This window comes from Salvelinus sp. IW2-2015, linkage group LG17 (assembly GCF_002910315.2).
Source record: "Salvelinus sp. IW2-2015 linkage group LG17, ASM291031v2, whole genome shotgun sequence".
In the NCBI taxonomy this organism is placed as follows: domain Eukaryota; kingdom Metazoa; phylum Chordata; class Actinopteri; order Salmoniformes; family Salmonidae; genus Salvelinus; species Salvelinus sp. IW2-2015.
Window position 1 is genome coordinate 6,793,398 of NC_036857.1, and position 15,807 is coordinate 6,809,204.

General features: G+C 43.8%; 1 pseudogene; it reads left to right on the top strand.

The window, feature by feature from the left end:
- LOC139029035 (metabotropic glutamate receptor 7-like) overlaps nucleotides 1-15,807 on the top strand; it is a 134,015-nt pseudogene that overhangs the window by 73,863 nt on the left and 44,345 nt on the right.

Consider the following 15,807-nt stretch of genomic DNA (forward strand, 5'->3'; position numbering starts at 1 on the left):
TATTCAGATTCACTAACCCTTGTACTTGTAAGCCAACATTAGTACTCCCATAGCTTTGACAGACATATCTCTTTGTTCTTTACTGCATCCTGTCTGGACTGTGTTTATGTGTGCTTGTGCGTGTGCACGTGCGAGTGTGCGTGTGTGTGCATGCTTGCGTGCGTGGGTGCGTGTGTGTGCATGTGCGTGTGCGTGGGTGCGTGTGCATGTGCATATACATTTGTATGTGTCCATGTGTGCCGTATTTGTTGCTCTCCCCACGGTGCTTGAGACACAGAGCTGAAGAGAGTGAAAGAAGGAGAATAATGAAACAAGCGCAGCAGTGGAGCCCCCAGTCCACCCACACTGCTCGACACAGCACAGCAGCAGTGCACTTTTGTCATGTCTTAGTTCAGAGCCCCATGCGAACGTATGAATCTTTCATCTCATACAGCGCTCACACAAAGCTGTCCACGCAGATCATTTTGTTCCCTTGGAAATAACGTGAAATATAAAATAGAATGGCGTTTGTGATGTCTTTCTATCTGCATGGAGAGCCACGCTGCTTAATTGTTTGCTTACTGACAGACTGTGAGTGTTTGTGTGTGTGTGTGTGTGTTAATCGGTGTGTGTGTGTGTGTGATTCATTGTATTTCCATGGGCGTAGAACAAGACAGTCTTGTAGTCCTGTCATACCCACTGCTTACACTGTACTATGTCAACACCTTGTCAACAACAAGATACAGTATGTCAACAACTCTATTCTCTGTCTGTTGGAAGAAGAAGTGGCAGATTGTTGACTACCACAGCTGTGTGTGTGTTTTTGTTTCAGTTTCCTAGTAAAGAGGATTCTGCCATTCTGCAGCCATATGTTTAGTACAAGTATTGGAAATGTAACACTTTACATGAGTCTGTTGTCTTAAGGGCTACATAGTTGTGTCATAATATTGACATAATACTGRTGTCCTTAACATTCATGACAGCTGATGTTATCTTATGACAACTGACAATAAATTGTCTTGACACAAACCATTGTTTATCTGCAAAATGTCCAGGCATAAACCTGGTCAGCTGGCTTCCCCAATATACTGTATGTGAGGGAGGAAAGGATGGGAAGTGTTCAAGTCATGTATTGTTATGTACAATGCATCGACACTAATGGTCCTGCTAGTCTCATGTGTATTGCACACAGTTCAGATAGGGCTGAATGGGGCCCTAGACAACCTATTCATATTCTGCACACACAAAGTGAAAGTTGTTTCAGTGACTTCACCTGGGTTATTCAGGGAATTAACTCCCCTCGTCTGAACCCAATTGAGCTCTTCTAATACACCTTGCAGACCATTAACACTGGCATTTCAAAAGCTGTTTAAGGTAGTGAATTGTGTATGACTAATGCACAGGAATCTTATCGAGAAACCTTAAGCAACTTATTGACTTTGATGGTCATACAAACTTTGAGTGTCGGGTTTGGGTCCTCCCATGAGAGTTCTGCATCCTTTAGGTCTCTTCCTGTATGTATGGTGCATCTAAATAAGCTTGTTTTACTTCCTGTCATCTCTCTGCTTGCTGTATGAGGGGAGATTTTTGTCTTGCTATTTAGTAGAATGTTCAATGACAAATGTCCTTGGGGGAAAAAAAAACTGGCATCTAGGCAGCTGACAGTCCCTACTGACACAAAAAGTGTCTAAACTAAAAGGAAAGAGATGTGCAGACTGTATCTCACAAAGACTATGTCCTACACAAACACAAAGGTAACATGTCCCCCAAAATCATTTTGGACAGGTGTTATTGGTCCTTTTCCTTTAACACATTTTATAGAGCTATTACTACAGTCAATTCCCATTCCACAGCTGATCTGAGTCCCCCCCGTCCTATATAAAAAATGGTATCTCCTATGTCTTTGAATTATTGTATTTACTGCCAAGGTGTTAAACTGAAGGAGTAATACAGTCTCTCTAACAATGGCTGGATGAGGGCCATCGACCTTACTGTGTGTTGTATAGTGCTCTATGTCACATCAAAAGAGACACTTGATTCTCTGGGACCTCCTCATTATGGTAAGGTGTTAACACACAGAAACATACAGATGTAAACACACAACCACACACACACACACACACACACACACACACACACACACACACACACACACACACACACACATGAATCTGGCCACTTATTTCATTTCTCAAATACTGTGTTTGTGATGTCATGATGCCACACACAGTATTATCAAACCTCCCTATGTTTGATTGTAAGGAGGGTGTCTTTATTTTTATGCTTAATTTGGTCATAGGAAGTCCCCACTGCTGAAGGAGACACAAGAAAGCCTGGTTGAAATTCTCAAAAACACACCTAAATAAGCCTAAATCCTGGGAAAATGTTCTTTGGACCAATTAAACAAAATTAGAGCTTTAATCTTTGCCAATACTGATCWGTACTGTGTTTACTGATGACCAAATGAAGCATTCAACGAAAAGAACACCCTCAGTCAAACATGGGGGAGGTTTGATAATGCTGTGGGGTTGCTTTGTGGCCTCTGGTACTGGGGGCTCCTGAAAATGTGTGAGGCATCATGAAATCAGCATATAATCAAATATATTGGAGAACAGTGTTCAACCCGTGTCTAAAAACTGGGTATCCATTGAAGGTTGTGGGTCTTCCAGCAGGACAACAATCCCAAAAACACACAAAAACACCCAGGAAAGGTTCAAGAAAAGATGCTGGACTGTTCTGCAGTGGCCAGCAAAGAGTCCAGACCTGAATCACATCCAAAACCTAAGCGAGATCTGAAAACAGCGTTGGTGGAGAGCACCCCTCAAATATTGAAGAATTAGAGCAGTTTTCTGCTGAAAAGTGGGCCAAATTGCCAGGAGAAAGGTGCAGCAAGCTCATTGATGGCTATAATAACTGTTTGTCTACAGTTATCTTGGCCAAAGTCTGTGAAACCATGTACTAGCTCCGGCATGTAAAAAAAAAAAAATCCATGCCATTTGTCTTTATTGTGTAAATTACTTAAGTTTACAAAAATACAATTGGTTMTGCAATGTTGAAAATCCAATATGAAGGTGTGGAGACTATTTTTTAAATATTTTTTAAAACAAATTCTACTTATTTGACAAGAAATCAGGCATTATGTAAGAAAAGTGCAAGGGTGCCAATATACAGTATTTGGCAACAACTGTACACACTATGAATGTCGGATTGGGTCCTCCCATTAGATTTCTGCATTMTTTCGGTCTCATCCTGTTTGTATAGTGCATCTAAATGAGCTTGTTTTACTCCCCGTCATTTCTTTGCTTGCTGTATGAGGGGAGATTTTTTTCTTGCTCTTTAGCAGAATTTTCAATGACAAATGTCCTTGGGGGAAAAACTGGCATGTAGGCTACTGACAGTCCCTACTGACACAAACTAAAAGGAAAGGTGTGCAGCGTTGGGGTACAGACTGTATCTCACGAAGACAACGTCCTACACAAAACACAAAGGCAGCATGTCCCCCAAAACCATTTTGGACAGGTGTTATTGGTCCTTTGCCTTTGACATATTTTATGGAGACATCACTGCAGTCAATTCCATTTCCACATCTGCTCCGAGTCCCCCCGTCCTAAATAAAAAATGGTTTCTCCTATGCCTTTGAATTATTGTAGTCACAGCCAAGGTTAACTCACTGTTAAACTGAAGGAGTAATACAGTCTCTCTAACAATGGCTGGATGAGGGCCATCGACCTTACTGTGTGTTGTATAGCGCTCTATGTCACATCAAAAGAGACACTTGATTCTCTGGGACCTCCTCATTATGGCGAGGTGTTAACACACAGAAACATACACATGTACAGTGCATTAGGAAAGTATTCAGAACCCTTGAATTTTTCCACATTTTGTTACGTTACAGCCTTATTCTAAAATGGATTAAATTGTTTTTTTCCCCTCATCAATTTATATACCCCATAATGACAAAGCAAAAACACGTTTCTCGAATTTACAAAAGTATTCAGACCATTTACATAAGTATTCAGACCCTTTATTCAGTGCTTTGTTGAAGCAACTTTGGYAGCGATTACAGTCTCAAATCTTCTTGGGTATCAAGCTACATCTTGGCACACCTGTATTTGTGGATTTTCTCCCAKTCTTCTCTGCAGATCCTATCAAGATCTGTCAGGTTGGATGGGAAGCATTGCTGCACAGCTTTCTTCAGGTCTCTCCAGAGATGTTCGATCGGGTTCAATTCCGGGGCTTTGGCTGGGCCACTCAAGGACATTCAGAGACTTGTCCTGAAACCACTCCTGTGTTGTCTTGGCTGTGTGCTTAGGGTCATTGTCCTGTTGGAAGGTGAACCTTTGCTCCAGTCTGAGGTCCTGAGCACTCTGGAGCAGGTTTTCATCAAGGATCTCTCTGTACTTTGCTCCATTCATCTTCCCCTCGATCCTGACTAGTCTCCCAGTCCCTGCCGCTGAAAAACATCCCCACAGCATGATGCTGCCACCACCATCCATCACCATAGAGATGGTGCCATGTTTCGTCCAGACATGATGCTTGGCATTCAGGCTAAAGAGTTCCGTCTTGGTTTCATCAGACCAGAAAATCTTGTTTCTCTTGGTCTGAGAGTCCTTTAGGTGACCTTTGTCAAACTCCAAGCGGGCTGTCATGTGCCTTTTTACTGAGGAATGGCTTCCGTCTGGCTACTCTACCATAAAGGCCTGATTGGTGGAGTGCTGCAGAGATGGTTTTCCTTCTGGAAGGTTCTCCCATCTCCACAGAGGAACTCTGGAGCTCTGTCAGAGTGACTATCAGGTTCTTGGTCACCTCCCTGACCAAGGCCCTTCTCCCCCGATTACTCAGTTTGGCCAGTCGGCCAGCTCTAAGAAAGTATTATATGTTTTTTTTATATATATATTATATTGAATAACATCCGGCGCCGAACGAGATGGCCGCCTCGCTCGCGTTCCTTGGAAAATATGCAGTATTTTGTTTTTTTATGTGTTTTTTACATCGGTACCCCAGTATATCAGGTTTCATTACAACAGTCGGGAGGAACTGAATATACGATTAACGTACTCATCATCGTTCCTACCAGAATATGACTTTCCCGAAACGGATCCAGTTTTGCCTTCCACCCAATACCATGGATCTGATCCCAGCCGGCGCACCTGTGCGACGCCGTAAAAGGGGCAACGAGGCGGTCTCCTGGTCAGGCTTCGAGACGGGACATCGCGCTCCACTCCCTAGCATACTACTCGCCAATGTCCAGTCTCTTGACAATAAGGTTGATGAATCCGAGCACGGGTAGCATTCCAGAGAACTCAGGGATTGCAACGTGTCTTGCTTCACGGAACATGGCTAACTCAAGAGACGCTACGGAGTCGGTGCAGCCAGCTGGTTTCTTCATGCATCGCGCCGACAGAACAAACATCTTTCTGGTAAGAGAGGGGGGGGGTATGCCTTATGATTACGAGACTGGGTGTGATCTCATACACACACAGGAACTCAAGTCATTCTGTTCACCTGATCTAGAACTCCTCACAATCAAATGTCGACCGTCATCTCAAGGGAATCTCTTCGATCATAATCACAGCCGTATATATTCCCCCAAGCAGACATCGATGGCCCTGAACGAACTTTATCTGACTCTTTGTAAACTGGAACCACACACCCTGAGGCTGCATCATCGTAGCTGGGATTTTAACAAGGCTAATCAAAACAAACTCCCTAAATTCTATCAGCATATCGATTGTGCTACCGGGCTGGAAAACCCTAGATCATTGTTATACTATGCGACGCTATAAGGCCTCCCCCGCCCCCCTTTCGGAAAAGCTGACCACGTCCATTTGTTGATTCCGCCTACAAACAAGACTAAACAACAAAGCTCCCGCGCTCAGGTCTGTTCAACGCTGGTCCGACCATCTTGATTCACGCTTCAGACTGCTTCGATCACGCGGATTGGAATTGTTCGCATTGCTCAACAACAATATTGACGAATATGCTATTCGGTGAGCGAGTTCATTAGGAAGTGCATTGACGATGTCGTACCCACAGCACGATTAAACATTCCCAAACCAGAACGTGGATTGACGGCAGCATTGCTGAAACTGAAAGCGCGAACCACTGCTTTTAACCAGGGCAAGGTCGGAAGCATGCCGAATACACAGTGTAGCTATTCTCTCCGCAAGGCAATCAAACAGGCTAAGTCCAGTACAGAGACAAATCGAGTCGCAATTCAACAGCTCAGACACAAGGGGTATGTGGCAGGTCTACAGTCAATACGGATTACAAAAAGAAACCAGCCCCTCGCGGACCAGGATGTCTTGCTCCCGACAGGCTAAACAACTTTTTTGCCCGCTTTGAGGACAATACAGTGCCACTGACACGGCCCCTACCAAAACCTGCGGGCTCTCCTTCACTGCAGCCGAGGTGAGTAAAACATTTTAACGTGTTAACCTCGCAAGGCTGCAGGCCCGAGCGGCATTCCCAGCCGCGTCCTCAGAGCATGCGCAGACCAGCTGGCTTGTTGTACGGACTATTCAATCAATCCTTATCCCAGTCTGCTGTTCCCACATGCTTCAAGAGGGCCACCATTGTTCCTGTTCCCAAGAAAGCTAAGGTAACTGGACTAAACGACTACCGCCCCGTAACTCACTTCCGTCATCTGAAGTGCTTTGAGAGACTGTCAAGGACCATATCACCTCCACCCTACCGGCACCCAGACCCACTCCAATTTGCTTACCGACCCCATAGGCTCACAGACGACGCAATCGCAACCACACTGCACCTGCCCACCCATCTGGACAAGAGGATCCTGTGAGAATGCTGTTCATCGATTACAGCTCAGCATTTAACACCTGTACCCTCCAAACTCGTCATCAAGCTCGAGACCCTGGGTCTCGACCCGCCCTGTGCAACTGGGTCCTGGACTTCCTGACGGGCCGCCCCAGGTGGTGAGGGTAGGTAACAACACTCTCCACCCCGCTGTCCTCAACACTGGGCCCACAAGGGTGCGTTCTGAGCCCTTTCCTGTACTTTGTTGTGTGCGTGGCCATGCACGCCTCCAACTCAAATCATAGTTTGCGGATGACACTACAGTGTGTGGGTTGATTACCAAACACGACGAGACGGCCTACAGGGAGGAGGTGAGGGCTCGGAGTGTGGTGTCAGGAAATAACTCACACTCAACGTCAAGAGGGTGATGATGGGACTTCAGGCAGGAGGCACCCCCCTATCCACATCGACGGGTCAGTAGTGGAGAAGGTGGAAAGTTTTAAGTTCCTCGGTGTACACATCACGGACAAACTGATTGTCCACCACAGACAGCGTCGTGAAGAAGCGCCACAGCGCCTCTTCAACCTCAGGAGGCTGAAGAAATTCGGCTTGTCACCAAAAGCACTCACAAACTTCTACAGATGCACAATCGAGAGCATCCTGTCGGGCTGTATCACCGCCTGGTACGGCAACTGCTCCGCCCACAACCGTAAGGCTCTCCAGAGGGAGTGAGGTCTGCAGAAGCCTCACCGGGGGCAAACTACCTGCCTCCAGGACACCTACACCACCCGATGTCACAGGAAGGCCATAAAGATCATCAAGGACAACAACCACCCAGCCACTGCCTGTTCACCCCGCTATCATCCAGAAGCGAGGTCAGTACAGGTGCATCAAGCAGGGACGAGGACTGAAAAACAGCTTCTATCTCAGGCCATCAGACTGTTAACAGCCACCACTAACATTTAGCGGCCGTGCAACATACACGACTCAACTCCAGCCACTTTAAAAATGGGAATTATGGAATTATGTAAAAATTACCACTAGCCACTTTAAACAATGCCACTTAATATAATGTTTACATACCCTACATTACCATCCATATGTATATACTGTACCTATTCATCTACTGCATCTTGCCATCTTTATGTAATACATGTACCACTAGCCACTTTAAACTATGCCACTTTATGTTTACATACCCTACAGTACTTCATCTCATATGTAATCCGTAACTCTTATTACCTCTACTGCATCTTGCCTATGCCGTTCTGTACCACCACTCATTCATATATCTTTATGTACATATTCTTTATCCCTTTACACTTGTGTGTGTATAAGGTAGTAGTTGTGGAATTGTTAGGTTAGATTACTTGTTGGTTATTACTGCATTGTCGGAACTAGAAGCACAAGCATTTCGCTACACTCGCATTAACATCTGCTAACCATGTGTATGTGACTAATAAAATTTGATTTGATTTGATTTACATAGGGTTGCAAAATTCGGGGAACGGGATTTCAGGAAAATCTGAGAATTGATTGAACATTTCTGGAATTGTGCAATTCTTGTCCTATACAAAACACAAAGGCAACATGTCCCCTAAAACCATTTTGGATATGTGTTATTGGTCCTTTTCCTTCTACAGGTTTTATAGCCAGGTCTATTACGACAGTCGACCTAGCACTCTATGTCACATCAAAAGAGACACTTGTTTCTCAGGACCTCTTTATTATGGTGAGGTCTTAACACACAGAAACATACAGATGTAAACACATATGCATGCACACAAGCACGTGAACACACACAAACACAGTCGCACACACGCACACACGCACACATGCACACTTCATCCAAATCAGGCCATGGATGTAATTTCTCCAGTAGCGTGTTTCAGGTGTCCAGAACCTTCAGTAAGCTAATAAGCCAAATCTGCGATTCTCTGCTTGAGACAGGCTGCTACAAATTGGGACCAGATGGGGACCCTATGATTCTGTGGCTGACCTATTTATCTTAATTTCCTGTACAGCATGTGTGATTGAGAAGGTTTGCTTTTGACCTGAGGAAATGTGCAACCGTCTTGTAGAATGGCCACCATATGATATTCCTAATGCAGAGCTGTGATAACCTACATCTGCACACCACTCTAATGATGCTGCACATCTATCTAATGGTGTATCACACAGATCTGATGCTGAAGTGCTGAGATGTGAAATGTAGGGCTGTGGTGTGGTGTTGGCTAGCCTCAGCACATGCTCTTTCACAGGGAACACAGGTGAGGTCTACAGCACAGCAGAGCCATCATCAGTCCGTAGGGAGCTAGCTGGTCTTGCTAKCATTATAATGAGGGGAAATGGTCATTATGAATAGGCTATCAGCACATGAACACACCCTGTGGCTCTCGATGCCAACGGAACCTTTTATAAACAGAACAAGTGACACTAGGTTAAATGTACATTTTTCTCTCACTGGGGTTGATATACTGTTGGACCAATGTGCGCTGAAGACTAACCCCAGGCCTTTATTAGTCTTAACTTAAAATATGCATGTGTAATTCAATTCTTCGCACAAATACAGTGCATTTGGAAAGTATTCAGACCCCTTGACTTTTTCCACGTTGTTACGTTACAGCCTTTTTCTAAAAGGGATTCAACCTTTTCCCCCCCTAATCAATCTACACACAATACCCCATAATGACAAAGTAATAACAGTTTTTTAGAAATTTGTGCACATTTATAAAACAAAAAAACTGAAATCAATCGAATCAAATAAATCATCAAATAAATCGAATCAAGTGTAGACCTTACCGTGAAATGCTTACTTACAAGCCCTTAACCAACAGTGCAGTTCAAGAAGAGTTTACCAAATATTTACCAAATAAACTAAAGTAAAAAATGTAAATAATGAAAAGTAACATAATAACAATAACGAGGCTATATACAGTGGGTACCGGTTCTGAGTCAGTGTGTGGGGGTACAGGTTAGTTGAGGTAATTTCCACATGTAGGTAGGGGAAAGTGATTATGCATAGATAATAAACAGTGAGTAGCAGCAGTACAAAACAAATGGGGGGGTAAATGTAAATAGTCCGTTGGCCATTTGATTAATTGTTCAGCAGTCTTATGGCTTGGGGGTAGAAGTTGTTAGGGAGCCTTTTGATCCTAGACTTGGCGCTCCGGTACCGCTTGCCGTGCAGTAGCAGAGAAAACAGTCTATGACTTGGGTGGAGTCTCTGACAATTTTATGGGCTTTCCTCTGACACTGCCTATTATATAGGTCCTGGCTTGGCCCCAGTGATGTACTGGGCCATACGCACTACCCTCTGTAGCGCCTTACGGTCAGATGCCAAGCAGTTGCCGTACCAGGCGGTGATGTATCTGGTCAGTATGCTCTAGAGGGTGCAGCTGTAGAACTTTTTGAGGATCTGGGGACCCATGCCAAATCTTTTCAGTTTCCTGAGGGGGAAAAGGTTTTGTCGTGCCCTCGTCACGACTGTCTTGGTGTGTTTGGACCATGCTAGTTCGTTGGTGATGTGGACACCAAGGAACTTGAAACTCTCGACCCGCTCCACTACAGCCCCATCTGTGTTAATGGGGGCCTGTTTGGTCCGCCTTTTCCTGTAGTTCATGATCAGCTCTTTTGTCTTGCTCACATTGAGGGAGAGTTTGTTGTCCTGGCACCACACTGCCAGTTCTCTGACCTCCTCCCTATAGGCTGTCTCATCGTTGTTGTGATCAGGCCTACCACTGTTGTGTCGTCCGCAAACTTAATGATGTTGTTGAAGTCGCGTTTGGCCACGCAGTCGTGGGTGAACAGGGAGTCCTGGAGGGGACTAAGTACATACCCCTGACGGACCCCAGTGTTGAGGATCAGTGTGGCAGACGTGTTGTTGCCTACCCTTACCACCTGGGGGTGGCCCGTCAGGAAGTACAAGATCCAGTTGCAGAGGGAGGTGTTTAGTCCCAGGGTTCTTAGCATAGTGATGAGCTTCGTGGGCACTATGGTGTTTAATGCTTAGCTGTAGTTAATGAAGAGCATTCTCACATAGGTGTTCCTTTTGTCCAGGTGGGAAAGGGCAGTGTGGAATGCGATTGAGATTGCGTCATCTGTGGATCTGTTGGGGCGGTATGCGAATTGGAGTGGGTCTAGGGAATCCGGGAGGATGCTGTTGATGTGAGCCATGATCAGCCTTTCAAAGTACCACATGGCTACTGACGTGAGGGCTATGGGGCGGTAATCATTTAGTATTCAGACCCTTTACTCTGTACTTTCTTGAAGCACCTTTGGCAGTGATTACAGCCTCAAGTCTTCTTGGGTATGAAGCTACAAGCTTGGTACACCTGTATTTGGGGAGTTTCTCCCATTCTTCTCTGCAGATCCTCTCAAGTTCTGTCAGGTTTGATGGAGCGTTGCTGCACAGCTGTTTTCAGGTCTCTCTAGAGATGTTTGATCAGGTTCAAGTCCGGGCTCTGGCTGGGCCACTCACGGACATTCAGAGACTTGTCCCGAAGCCACTCCTGCGTTGTCTTGGCTGTGTGCTTACGGTCATTGTCCTGTTGGAAGGTGAACCTTTGCCTGGAGCAAGTTTTCATCAAGGATCTCTCTGTACTTACCTCGTTCATCTTTCCCACGATCCTGAGAAGTCTCCAAGTCCCTGCCCAGTCCCCACAGCATGATGCCGCCACCACCATTGTCGTGACTTTGCTTTCATTAATCTGATGAGTGTTATTTATCTAATCATCTAACTATTGTTAATTGTTACCCAATTAAATGAATAATGTAACAATCAACTCATTAGGATTTGGGGAACCACGAGAGCAGTTCTTTAAAGAGTTACYATCTCCCCAAATAAACTCTGAAGGTCTTTAGCTATTACATCTWTAAACAGTCAACTCATTAATCTTAACCTCCTATCATATCATCATTCTGAACAGTCGTAACCTCCTGCATCTGCAAAACCCCAGTCTTACTTTGTAACGTTCGTCTTGCGGAGAGAGATTGGACCAAGGCGCAGCGGGTGATGAAGACATGAATGAATTTATTTAACAAGACGTAAACGAACACTAACACGAAAATATACTTGAAAAATTACAAAACAACAAAACGACGTAGACAGACCTGAACTTGAGCACTTACATAAACACGAAGAACGCACGAACAGGAACAGACTACACAAACGAAACAGTCCCGTGTGGTAACACATACAGACACGAGATACAATCACCCACAAACAAACAGTGAGAACATCCTACCTTAATATGGTTCTCAATCAGAGGAAATGTCAAACACCTGCCTCTAATTGAGAACCATATCAGGCAACCCATTTAAACAAACATAGAAACACATAACATAGAATGCCCACCCCAACTCACGCCCTGACCAACTAAACACATACAAAAATAAGAGAAAACAGGTCAGGAACGTGACATACTTATGATTCAATACTCCACAAATTGGTTTAATTATTTATTTACTAGCTAACTAAATGATAACACAGGATAAACATACACACTTAATACATTAGAAACAGGTCCCTAGCGGACTGACACAATATGGCGGCTTGGTACAAAAAAAGAGGGAGCGAGAAAGAGAGACAGAGACATAATACTTTGGTACATTTAGAAACTACTCTCACAGTAATCATATCCTTTGCACACAAACCGCCGCTCRTTTGGAGAAAGAAATCATGAATGTATTTACGTGTAAATGTCTTGGTTCTTCGTGAATTTCTGTCGGGACCAGGCTTTCTTGGAAAGGTTGTTGGGCCTTTTTGCGGCACGCTTGTAAGGCTCGGATTGTTCAAAAGGGGTCCCCACCCATCTTTTACCATTGTTCTCTGCCACCGTCCGGTATCTGTTGACTTGTTGTGTAGTCCTGAACAGAACTACAGTTTATTCTACTTTCCATTTGCTCCTGAAGCTGCTTCTTTGAAGATAGGCTAGCCAGCCGTGTCGATGCTTCCCATTGGGCGGATGACTACGGTGATTTGAGAAGAGTAGTAGAATGGTCCCACTTAAATGTGCTTTTCTAGATACTTTACTTAGGACAGCTAATCAGCCGTACCAGTGATTGTCCAGGAGGTCATTTCATCGTCTCTACCTCGTGTTGAGATTTCAAAGTTCAAACCACTTTGGACATGAGCCGCAGCTACATGCCTCTCTGGTCTGATATGTTCATTCTTAACCCACWATTTTATACATTTCATTCAAAAGGGGCAGTTCGTGAGGCTGACACGCTCTCTGACCACACTCAAGGGGTGGTGACTACTCATTTGTACAAAGTTGTAGAAACAATTTCCTCTTATAGTTTCTAAGATCACATCCTTTTCTTAACAAAAACACTTTCATAATTTTTTACATTTCATACGGAACCTAGAGGACCGAGACTTCATACGTGTAGTGTGTATACTTTTCAAGTTACAGTATTTCCTTTATAACATGTTTAATGATGTCACAAAAAACAACCAAAATTACATTATTATTCTTTAGATCGACTCTGACCATTCCCCACATTTTATGTTAGAAATATTGTTCCAGTATTCACTTTAGAACGTGTTAAAGTTTTGGTGGGAAAACGTCTGTGTAACAAAGGAACATTCTTGTGTGAATTTGGAGGGAGATGGCCGAAGGTTCTAATCCTTGATTTACACCCTTGGTGTGAACTGTCAACCCCCCACCAGCTCCCCTCTCCCCCCTCCGCGGGTGAGAGGAGTTCTGGCTGAAGTTATTTACTGCAAAGATGATCCGACCCATCTGGATGCTCACAGGATAGTCATGACACCTACTTCACCGTAGGGATGGTGCCAGGTGTCCTCCAGACATGACGCTTGGCATTCAGGCCAAAGAATTCAATGTTGATTTCATCAGACCAGAGAATCTTGTTTCTCATGTTCTGAGAGTCATTTAGGTGCCTTTCTTTTTTTAGGCAAACTCCAAGAGGGCTATCAGGTGCCTTTTACTGAGGAGTGGCTTCCATCTGGCAACTCTACCATAAAGGGCCAATTGGTGGAGTGCTGCAGAGACGGTTGTCCTTCTGGAAGGTTCTCCCTTCTCCACAGAGGAACTCTGGATCTCTGTCAGAATGGCCATCGGGTTCTTGGTCACGTCCCTGACCAAGGCCCTTCTCCCCTGATTGCTCAGTTTGCCCGGGTGGTAGCTCTAGGAAGAGTCTTGGTGGTTCCGAACTTCTTCCATTTAAGAATGATGGAGGACACTGTTCTTGGGGACCTTCAATGCTGCCAACATTTGTTGGTACCCTTCCCTAGATCTGTCCCTCAACACAATCCTGACTCGGAGCCCTACGGACAATTCCTTCAACCTCATGGCTTGGTTTTTGCTCTGACATTCACTGTCAACTGTGGAACCTTATATAGACAGCTGTGTGCCTTTCCAAATCATGTCCATTCAATTGAAGTTACCACAGGTGGACTCCAAGTTGTAGAAATATCTCAAGGATGATCAATGGAAACAGGATGCACCTGAGCTCAATTTCGAGTCTCATAGCAAAGGGTATGAATACTTATATAAATAATGTATTTCTGTTTTTATTTTTAAAACATTTCTAAAAACCTATTTTCACTTTGTCATTATGGGGTATAGTGTGTAGATTGATGAGTAAAATATTTTATTTAATTCATTTTAGAATAAGGCTGTAACATAACAAAATGTGGAAAAAGTCAAGGGGTCTGAATACTTCCCGAATGCACTATATCTACTCAAATAACCACGTCTCTATCATTCCTTCCTTCTGTCTCCCTGCAGGTAGTGCAGGCACGTCGGTTATGTTTAATAAAAACGGTGACGCCCCGGGACGCTACGACCTGTTCCAGTTTCAGATGACCAACTCCAGTGTTCCTGAATACAGGCCCATTGGACAGTGGGTGGAGACTCTCCAACTCAGGGTAAGGTTATGGCCTGTAATCATGGCTAGGGTCAAGGAAACATGGTCATAAAAAAATCCTTATAATGGCCTTATTTTATGATATTCATGATCTGTAGAACTACATTTAATACATTTTACAGAAATGTAAGTACAAACTGGGCACTTGTTGATTAAGGGTATTCCCCACTAATTAGTACTAATTAGTCAATAATTTGTTTAGGAAGAGCAATGTAAAATCTAATTGAGGAGTTAGCCTGTAGTCCTGCCTGTTGCTCTTGCTTTTTGGCAAGATGGCGACAAGTTGTCAAAATCAGAAAAAGATTGACACCCATCTAATGAAATATCTTTGTCAAGAAATATTGAGACGGGTGACCTTGATGGTATCATCTCTGATGAAGATATGCATCAAAAGGGATGTGTCAAAATGCGTTTTAAAAAACCCTAAATTCCTACTGAAAACAACAAACACAACAAACCACCCCTCCTCCTAAAAATATTAAAAAAAAAAAAAAAACTACTACAGCAGCATTATCAGTCCAAGGTGACAAATCTTGCTTTGTGGTCTCCATGGCAACAGTGATGTTGTTCTCATTACAGTATGTAACCAGGAGCTGTTCCAGGGAGCACCATTGTCCAGATAACAAATCACAGCCCCTGCACAGATAACTGATAGCAGATCATAATTTAATGAAAAAACACATTTGTCATACAGGAACACACACACACACACACACACACACACACAACACACACACACACACACACACACACACACACACACACACACACACACACACACACACTCTCTGTAGGTATTGGCATGCACTAAGGTATTGACCAGAAAAAAAGCAGTAGATTTGAAGACAGTTTGTTTTCTTGTGAGGATCTGTGGTTGTGTAATTTCTTAAATGTGATCATTATCAGAGCAATTAATAGATTCATTCTAAAGGTTTTCAATGTTTTTGGGAGCAAGCGATATGGGAGAAATGTGATGTGTGATACAAGATAAAGAGTTGTTCTAGATGACTAGTACTGATAAGTCCAACCCATTTCTGACCTTAAGGTTAAACTAATATTGTTGACAAAACGCAATGCCAAATAAATCTTCTGGAGTGTGAAGGCTCAGTATCTTTTAAGTACTAAAATTCAGCGGCCTTCTCTAAATTCTCTGTAGATGACTTTACATTTATATGACAA